General features: G+C 43.0%; 1 protein-coding gene across 2 annotated transcripts in view; it reads right to left on the bottom strand.

Annotated features, from left to right (window-relative positions):
* lpp (LIM domain containing preferred translocation partner in lipoma) overlaps window positions 1–10,212 on the bottom strand; it is a 138,796-nt gene extending 128,584 nt beyond the window's left edge. Inside the window, exons 1-2 of one of the 2 annotated variants that reach the window (XM_068707847.1) lie at window positions 10,123–10,212; window positions 6,669–6,740 (exon numbers count right to left, since the gene is read on the bottom strand). The gene's annotated coding sequence lies outside the window, so the exon portion shown is untranslated. Of the gene's footprint in view, window positions 1–4,359; window positions 5,297–6,668; window positions 6,741–10,122 lie in introns of those variants that run through there. The other variant, XM_068707848.1, reaches the window with a different exon arrangement.
* Between the last annotated feature and the right edge of the window lie 201 nt (window positions 10,213–10,413).

A 10,413-nucleotide genomic window follows, 5' to 3' on the forward strand; every position in this document is an offset into this window, starting at 1 on the left:
CGATAGGGGCACAGAGGGAATGTCACTTTTAGCACACGATCGCTCCACTGTCGTTATGACAATGCTGAAGATTACAGTTGTTTACTGGGAAGTGTTGATGTGCAGTCAGGAGACCAGAATGTAAAAAGTGATGGAAACACAGTCTATATATATATATATATATATATATATATATATATATATATATATATATATATATATATATATAATAAATAATAATTTAACCATTATTTCTACGGAAAGCAGAACAGTTCTACTTGTAGTGTCCTGCTCCTGAGCTGCTATCTTCTGATGTCCCCTTGAGAAGTTAAGAAGAAAAATGGTCATAATAATCATCTGCTTTGTGTTCAATGTGACCCGGACAGACGTGATCACTATAAGTGGTTTCCACTGTATTACGAATATCCATATTAGGACCGGAGATGGAGGAGAGGCAAAGCGATAAAGGCAAAAGAGAAAACAAACCGTAACGTGATGAGCTGACCAAGTCTCTATGTTTAGGAGCTTCCTGACTGCATCACTCACGAATGTCGGAAGTTTTGGTTTCTGACTTTTTCCTAATTAGTCACCAGTGATGAGGCCATGAACACAAGTTTAACACGGCTGACAGATTGTTTGTAGGGAGGAAACGTAATCGGCTGAACAAAGTTTATTTGTTTTATAGGGTTTTCAAATTGATTAACAGGAACTAAGGAACAGACTGTTCACTGGCCATTCCACAGGCAAGTCTGGGCTCTGTGCAAAAGATAATTCATTCCTATGAAATAAAAACGGAATTCTTCAGACATGACAGAGAGTGTCTGGCGGAGGCTGCTGACATGAAGGATGGTCGTGACATCACGCGGCGGTTGTATTTGGAAAGTGAATAATAAATGCAGACGAAGACTAGAGGTGGACCTCCTTCAAAGAGCAGAAGACCTTCAACAGAGGTGATGACTTCTACAGATCAAAGCTAAAATGACGGGCCGAGCCAAAGAAATCTGAAATCTATTGAAAAATAATGCGTCTCAGATTTTTGTTTATGGATCAGACATTCCAGCTTGACTGGGAAAGAGAAGAAAAACATCAACTAAGATCGTGAGAAAATCCCAAAAGCACATACTGACATCTAAAAAGACTATTTAAAGCCGTCATTGTTGCCAAATATGCTACCAGACAGTATTACAATACTTCTGAATTTTAAATTCCAATCGACCAGCAATAAGTCAAAAGCTCTGATCATAATTTCAGTGTCGGTGTCGCCAGAAAACAGACGGCGCGCTGCACATGTTCTCAACCCTATATGACCTGTGCTCCAAAACTCTCACCGGTTCAGAAAAAAAAAGTTGTTTTGAAGGCATCATTAGTTAAAGAGTAATCAAGAGTTACCAAAACAGAAAGTAATCAAACCCTTAAAGTGATTCTCCTTAATAAGAAAGATAATCTCCTCCCCCTTTAGCTTGATTCTCCTCAGCTCAGTCGGATTCTCCGTGTAATTGCTCCTGTTAATCATGCCGTAATTTGTTGACGAGATTCATTTGGGAGACTTGTCTTGAAAACATCTCAATCTCTCCCAATCTGGGGATGGCAACAATCTGGAAATGAAGGGCCGCAAAGTAGAGTGAGACCAGATTAAGTGATTTGGAGAGCGTCGGAGATGTCGCCAGGGACCGATGTAACCGACGATCAGCAGAGCTTATTAAACTGACAGAGCCATTGAGCCGTCTCAAAACACTCTTGTTGATCGTGGATTTGTCAAGAAACTGCTCACTCCAGTAGTCTTGATACTGTGCTAATAAATAAAACTGGTATTGAGCTTCTTTTATCTTATTAATTATTCATAAAGGTGCTGTATGCTGATTGCGAGCATTTCTATTGCTTCTAAGGGGCTCTCAACATGGCGACGGCTGAGCTGGTGGCTTGCAGCTAACGGCGCTAACAACAGTGCTGACAGAGTTAACAGTGTTTACGGCCACCAGCAGGCCGCCAGATCAACGTTACAATGACAGGCCGAGCCAAAGAAATCTGAAATCTATTCTAAAATCGAAAAACAATGCGTCTCAGAATGTTAGAATATCGAATAAGTCTCATTGAGATTAGAAGACTCCCTTTTCTGAGGGAGCCCCGGCCAACGATGACAACAATTCTCATGAATGTGCAAAGGTAACAGTTCAATATTTATGTTGGATAATTGTAAATCTTACAAATCTTTAAATACACAAAGTCTCAAACAGGGCGTGTAAAGAAAACAGCTGAGGCCTGATTAACTCTGATGGCTACTCAAAAGTAATTAGGTCATCAAAGCACTCTACACGTTTCCCCATAGGTTGTTATGATAATCAATTCTGACAAAACTCCTCCTTACTTCCTCTCCTAGATCTCTTCCCGATGAAGCATCTATAATGCTGCTTTCCCTGGTGCACAGCTGTCTGGCACACAGTCATCTTTGCTCAACAATTGTGGGATAATGGTAAATGCTGAAACATAGTGTCGGTCAGAGAACTGAACTGATCCATTCGGATGTGTGTATGAATGTTGAGAGAAAAAGACAAATTATAGAGAAAACTGTATTTAGGATTCAGTAACCTATGATCACTAGACAGTGGACAGACCCTTTATGAATGTGCTCTTACCACCAATACTAATAATTTAACTCTACCTGTGCTATCACCGCTGATCTTTGTGAACTGGACTCATTTTTCACTGAGGCTCATTTCAATAGAAAGAAGACAATCGTCTGCATATTACCTGATTTAAATACGTGCAAATAGCACATTGTCTTATTCGTGCAGGTTTATACGCCACGCATGTCTTTTGTGAATTTGCCCCAGAGTGTACTAAACTTAGCCACATTTTATTGTTTCGGAATTTTTACTAACTTTTTTTTTTTTTTTTTAATAATTCAACTCTCCACACGGGTCAACCAATCGATTTAATATATTCTCTCCTTTTGTCTGGTGGAATAACCTGATGGAATTCTGTGTACCGAATATCTCTGACTGCAAGTGATGGGGACAGTGTGCGGGAGTCTTTTTGTTCGAAATTCAAAACTTTCACATTTCCATCTCCAAATGTTAGAAAGTTTTACTTTAAGGCCAATGGAGACCAAAATTTCACCCAGAAAGCACCAAAAGCCAGAGGCATGTCAGATAAAGTCAGCATGCTATCGCGCTCGCAGTGACACTGCTACAGACCTATACGATCCAAAAATTATTTGGTCATCTATAATTTAGACATGTTTATAAGTCATTGCAGAGGAAACACATATATATTTAAAGACGCGTTGTGGGTGCCGGTTTAGTACGATGAAAATACTGAGGAAAACAGGAACAAGCATGGCCGAAAACATGCTTTATGTAACATTTCATGAACAGATAAATGGCTTAGAGATCATTATATTCATTAATTAATGTGTCAGCAATGCAGAATTCAGCCTTCAATAAAAAAATATGGAAACAATTGACACTTGGACACGAACGGGGTCACTAGCTCTGAGGCTGGTACAGTCCCAGCATCCTTTCAAGATAAAAGTGAGAGCTAATCACTCCATCACTGAGGTGAGCGGGTTAGCCCTTACAGCTGAGTAAAAATCATTTACCTCCTCCCTCCGCTACTACTACTGCCGGGCACCGGCTACACCGAGTGTTTGAAGTGTGTGAGTGAGAGCCAGGAGGAAGGTCAGACCTGTTACGGTGTAGATATCAGTTAGAGCGGATGTTTGTACAAACCAGAATTCTCGACTTGAGCTGGCCCCAACTCTCTCTCTCTCTCTCTCTCTCTCTCTCTCAAACACACACACACACACACACACACACACACACACATGAACTCAACTGCAAGCCATCTGCAGAAAAAACAGCTATCTAATCATTTCTATCCTACAATATCTGAGACATCAGACATCATTCATCTTCATCTCCGACCTCCTCGTATTGCTGATAGACGGGTTGCACGCAAAGGTCAGTCTCCCAGTCAAACATGTTCTCACTGTGCTGAGTTTGTCCGTACTTATAAAACAATAGTAATAACAAAAGCTTTCCCCAAAATCTCCGGTAGAGCTGGTGAACAGTCGATATCAAGTCTTTTTTTCCCACTCTGGAGGCGATGCGCGGGAACGCTGTGTGTCGGTGTCGAGTCTGATGCAAGGAAATAGCAATGGACTCTCCTTAATACCTCTCAAACTTTCAATCAAGCTGTGACAAAACTGTTCTCCGCAGGCAGCCGATACAGTACAGACACCATTTTGGACTACGTAAAAAGATGTTATATTATAGTACTATTTTGACAATAACTAGCACACACACACACACACACACACACACACACACACACAGGAAAATAAAACATCAAAAGAAAGATGAAGCACAGAGTGATACTCACAGTTTCTCTTTAGATGAGTGAAGCAGAGAACACTAGCTTGACTAAATGGCTGCTCTCACCCCTAGAAAGCCTTGTGCAGCCCAAATGACTCACATCCCCTCTCCCAACCTCTGTCAACCAGCGTGAGGAGGTAAACATTTCCAAATATGGAGAAAGTGTGGAGACAGTATTGAGGGCAATATCAGTTGGGTTTGCTTTTTAACTTGGAATGCCATACGCTGCGGAGCCAGAGTCCCTCAGCAGAGCCAGTTCTGTGGTGCATACCTTTCACTGGGAATAATAACAGAGAACTTTTCACCATCTCTTCGGGTCTCTCTGACCTAAGATGGGTAACACTGTAGAGAAGAGGAGTTAGCTTAGAAAGCTGTGAATGTGCATCACGATGAATTTGCTAAAGAAACACAGAGAAATAGACGCAATTTACTTTTCTTTTCTTTCTTTTTTTTGTTAATCAGGCGACCAGGGCCAGATTAGAAGTTAAAGATAGCCCATTTACTGTGAGAAGCTGTCTTGTCACACTGATTGTGCTCAAGTGATTAAGAAGGTATAATTAAAGTGTGATTACTCCCCACCAGTGCCTGTGGGTCAGCGGAGATCCCGGTAACATTACCAGCTGCTGGGAGACAACACTACACCTCCCTGCCTGGAGACCGAGTTGAAGAGCAGCTTGGCTGGAGAGAGCTCGTTACAGCCCGACCTACGTCACCCACATCCCACAGGGACGGGCCGCGTTCAGACGACTGACATTCTCACACGATCATAAATCACTTCTTGAAAATTCTGTTGATGAAATAGTTGCATTTAAAATACTGTTTTCTGACAATATTCCGTAATACCTTCGGGCCTAAATCTGGTGCAGATCTGACTTGTAGGGATGCCAAATCAGTCTGATCATACAGTCGTATGAGAACTTTTTAAATGACTAACTGAGCCTTTATCTGGCACTGGACGAGAAAAGCCTGTTGTTGCTGGTGATCCGTGGGGAGAAGAGTGAGTTGCTTCAATTTTTTGGGAATTTAAATTCAAACTCTAAAATCACAAATCGTGGAATGTTTTGAAACTTATTAGAAGACGGGGGCCAATCAGGGTCACATGACAATGCCGACATAAACGCCTTAAAAAGAACATAAAAGAAGCTAAAGAAAAATAAAAAGCCATGGCTACATAGCATGTGCTTTTTACAATGAGACAAACCACATTTAATGCAATAAACCTTGCTATGAGTCAGAGATGCATGATCTCACAAAGAAAATAGGCCGTAAGCATTAAAATAGTTCTCTACCGATTAGCGCTCCATAGGACATGGTTGGACTCTTTTCTTCTAATAAAAAAAAGGTATCAAAATAGAGCATAAATCGCAAAACGGCAAAACCAGAGGTATCATCTTTTGTGACCAGTGTAGCATGAGCGCGTAGTGGAATTACGTAGCGAGCGAATTAAGGTAGCGAGCTAATTAGCAACCACAAAATGAGTAAAAATGTACAAACTTAATGTGACTATCTCCCTTTTCCTCATCGTACGTGTGCTAAATCAAAATGTGTGTGTGTGTGTGTGTGTGTGTGTGTGTGTGTGTGTGTGTGTGTGTGTGTGTGTGTGTGTGTGTGTGTATCCCAATGAAGCCGTGACTGCTGAGGAGGTTAGCAGAAGGCTAAGCTAACCTATTAGCGTGCATTTCTCTCCATCGTTATTGGATGTATTGGAGCTGTAGCAGCTAGAGCCTCGAGTCACAGAGTTCGTCATCTCAAACGTATGCATTATTAAATCTGACACCCAACAACACAGCAGCAGGACTTCCTCGATGCATAGCTTTAGCGCACTCCTCTGAGCTGATGCCTACATGCCTCCAGTCCTTCCCTCCTTCCATTCGCCTCCAGCTAACACCGTGATGTAATCGTGACGTCGGCTGTAAAAAGGGTCTACACACTTTGTTCACACGTGCATCTACCCTTCTTCCCCTTTAAGGGTCGATATGGATCCTCACTGAAAGAGACACCGTGCAACACATTGAGCTGCTCACAATAAAGTGCTCGCACTGAGAATCAACCAAGCAGGTTTTAGCTTTTCTGTGTTTTCAACACTGAGCTGCTTTAAGCTTCCAAACCGTCCTCATGTGCAAATCTGGGGCAGCGTTACAGAGCGACTTGACCCAGACTTGATAACTTATGTCCATATTGTTGCACTTGAACTGCAACACATGACCTTCCAAACATAAGTTCTGCTACCACCCAACACAAAAGCAGGGGGGACCAGACTGAAACATCAGCATATCAAAAAAAAAAAAAAGCACACTACAGCAAAAGCTGTCTTACCTTGTCTCCTCTGTGGATGTACGGGATTCCTGGAAGGCTGTTGAAGCGACGCCCTTCACCGTATGTCGAAATCTGTTGAGATTGAGAAACTGTTTGTCATTCAAACGGATTACGTAACTATAATTTAGCTATGCGAGAGCACAGCAACATAGTAAGTGGGTCCTGTCAACTTCACAGAAATGTGTTCGCATGAGTGTGCCGTTCATCAGAGGACAGATGAGCCATAGGCAGCCTCCTATAAATCCTGCATGGACCCGAGTGTAGGTTTTCCATTTAAATTCCAGCCCGTCATTTCTCACCAGGCACCTGTCACGGCCTGTTGGGAGTAATACTTCACAGCAAAAACCACAGCTCGGGGAAAACAATGCTGACAAGTTGCATTGCAGAAAACGTTTCACTACGGCGGAACAGTTACTCAGTGAAGAGAACTAAAGACCGAAATAACATCAGATGTGGAGGTTGGCGTGGACAACGATGACCTCATGAGATCGAGACGAAGCCAGCTGCTCTCCACCGACTGCGACACCCAGTGCATGATGGGAAACGCCAGGCTGTCGCACCGATCAAAGAGCCGATTGGATCTTAGCTTTGACAACAAAGAGAATCCTAATTTTCAGTGAAATTGTAATATTTGCCACTAGATTGTTGGACATTAGCCTCATGTTGTGTGAACACAGAACTAGTGTGGTTGATAATAATAAAATGCGTATTTATCAAAGCGAGTGTTTTACCAGGCAGATCATAAGAAGAATAAAGGATAGAATACAATGCCAGCTATACACGCACACTTCCACATATATACATTTACAAACAAATATGAATAAATCCAAACGCGGTGTGTAAACTACAGGTAGCCTACAGATCGGCTCCAACAGGATGTACCTAGTAACCGTTTCCGGGACTTCCTGTTCTTTGAAGGCTGCTGGAACGCGTCCGACTTGACCGCACTTACTCCGACTTTAGTTTTAGACGTAGTAGGACTATTGTGACAATCATTTGTCCTGCAGCACTACGGGTTTTTTTTTGGTTGTAATTCACGTGGATTCAAGGCAACAGTATTGTTGTGCAAAGCAGCGCAGCACATGTCACACCCTAACCTGACAGCACAGCGGGCGCTGACATGTCCATGCTGTGCCCCGCGTGTTAAGTCTCAGAAGTCTGGTGTCCTTATCTTAATACACACTTGTTTTCCTCTAACAAGGTTACGCAGCCCTGTTCTGTGGCCTCTGCATATTTCGATGTGTTCCTCAACACTATGAATTAACAAGATTGCATTCAAGAATCTTGGGTCAGTCACTAACCCTTTAGCTGCGTTCCAAACCGCATACTTTTGATTTTCTGCTTTTAGTACATACTGCAGCTGCCCTGTCAAAGCAAGTACTGCTGCATGCAGTACAGATACTTCTTCCTCATACCAGGGAACCTTGAACTTTGACCCTCTTGCTTTGAGAATTCTGGAGATACCTCCATTGTTAAATGACCCCGTGGCAAAGATTGACACGTTATCTGCAGATCAAAAGCAATAGTGGTACACGAAACCCCAAAACCGATAGCCCACTCTTTATTATAGATGATAGAGAGGTGCACACTAGTTTCTGGTTGTGGTAACACTCAAACAGGTGACACTTTCTAAAAAGCCCAACGTCTTGACATCACGCTTTAATTCTGGGGGGGGGGGGGGGGACTGCTGCTGTTCCTTCCAGAAAAAAAAAAAAAAAGGGACACCCTCATTAAAATAACACAAACAGTAGAGTAACTTGACTAAACCTACCAGGGGGGCCCGGGCTCAAAAGACGGCTGAGGCACTCATCTTTTAACTTTAACATCATCAACGCTGTCAAACGAGTCCTTTTTTTAACCGGAGATTTTAAAAGACAGTTCCGTTTAATGTTGCCTGAGTCAAAAATGTGTCGGAGTGACACAGATGTATGCGGTTTGATGACGGCGCTCTCGGGGGACCTTGGTGTTATTGATTTGAAACATCTAAGTTAAAGTTTGAATTCAGTCCTTTTGGAGAAGAAAGTGAGACTTATTTTTCACGTTAGCGACATTTTATGGCAGAACAATATCTATAGTCTGGACCAGGGACTCTTCATTTCTTTTCACAAAAGATGAAAGCAACCGACAAGGTTAACGCTACATTTGGGAGGTATTCAGTTAAGTCATCTGTGTGAGACTGTGATAAATGGAATCCTTTAGAGGGAATCTTGAGCAAGACGCACGCGCCTGTACACAACACCTCACAATACATGCGACGCATGGAGAAACATTTGATGCCAATAAACAAGGTAGGAGTTGTCCTCCATGCCTGGAATTGAATGGGATTTGTAAGGTTGTATTTACATCGTCCTTTAAAGAAACGATGGCTGGAAACACAGAGGATGTGAGCAGCGGGGCGGACAGTACGGTTGGACACAAAGGCGTCTTTTTCAAAGTGGTTATCTCACTTTTCTCAAGGAGGAAAGTGACCTCATTCAGAACCGTGTTGGTTAACGTCTTGTTGGTAAAGTGGTCAAGGTGCAGCACCCTGCATGAGGTTTAAGCACACTAAGACTTCAGGTGGGACCAGGTCTGACCCGTTTGCACATTTATTATGTCACAAATCAAGGTAGTCACGCTCCAAACCAGGGTTAAAAGTGACACGAACGTTACACTGTAGGCCAGCACAGTAACGTTAGTCCACACCTTCATGGGATGCAACAATGAATCAAAGTTGTTGTCATATACGAAGTCTAATGGAAACAGAAAACAGAACTACTGACCACAAGTCTAGCTCTATGTTAAACACCACCGACACAACTATTTAAACAACGTGGCGAACCGTTTGCCGACGTAAACTAGTCAGTTCATACGTTAAGGGGGGACAACTTTTTTTAGTTTTGTTTTTTTTTAACGACGACGCCAAAAAGCTATGAAACAGTTACTTTAGCTACCAGTTAGCGCTAATAACTGTAACGGGACAGGAGGCTCGTGAGTCCCCGAAGGTGACGTTTAGCGACATATTTCACAGCAGAGAGCGGCTCTCTCGTGTTTTCTCTGGTGACACGGCTGTCTTCCGCATTGCTCAGCAGCACAGCACTTGGCTAAAAACAGACACACCAGAGACGCCCAGAGTCCCTTTTGGCGAAACCTGACGGCTCACGTCGTCGTATATGTTGAACGCATGACTGAGTCTGGCTCAGCACTAGCTACCGACTAGTTAGCTTTGTTAGTACCCACATGTAACGTTAGCACCGGCCGAGGCTACCGTGCGAGTCCACGCCCTCATTGTGAACTCAGTCCGAGCTACAGTAAAATTCATATTATAGCCCAACAAGGCCGAACAAATCGGTGAGGAGCTACTCCCAACACCGGGTTTAAGCAGTCGTACCTTAAACTACACCGGTTTAAAACACAGCCGACAAGTCGCAGATAAGTTTAAAGCGCGACAAGAGCGCGCGGTAGTTTCGCTTACCTCGCTTTCTAGGAAATAAAACGAGAGGTTTCAAATCCCACCAGAAAAAAAGTGAAACTTCTTGATCCAAATTCTGGGAGAGTTGTAGGCGGTGACGTCACGCTCTGAAATTCCAGCCGTCTGAGTGAGTTGAGAGGTTTGCCCATGTAAGGCAGCAGGCCAGCGGTGTCACCGAGCCAGAAGACCGCGGGCCCGAGTCTGTGTCTGTTTACAGAAGGATGCACATGGAACAGGGGAAAAATGCATCGAGAAATGTTTAATGGATTGCAGTTTCCCCTTTTTATTTTTCCT

This window comes from Cebidichthys violaceus, unplaced genomic scaffold (assembly GCF_023349555.1).
Source record: "Cebidichthys violaceus isolate CVI_PGR_0920_01 unplaced genomic scaffold, fCebVio1.0.p SCAF_13, whole genome shotgun sequence".
NCBI lineage: Eukaryota > Metazoa > Chordata > Actinopteri > Perciformes > Stichaeidae > Cebidichthys > Cebidichthys violaceus.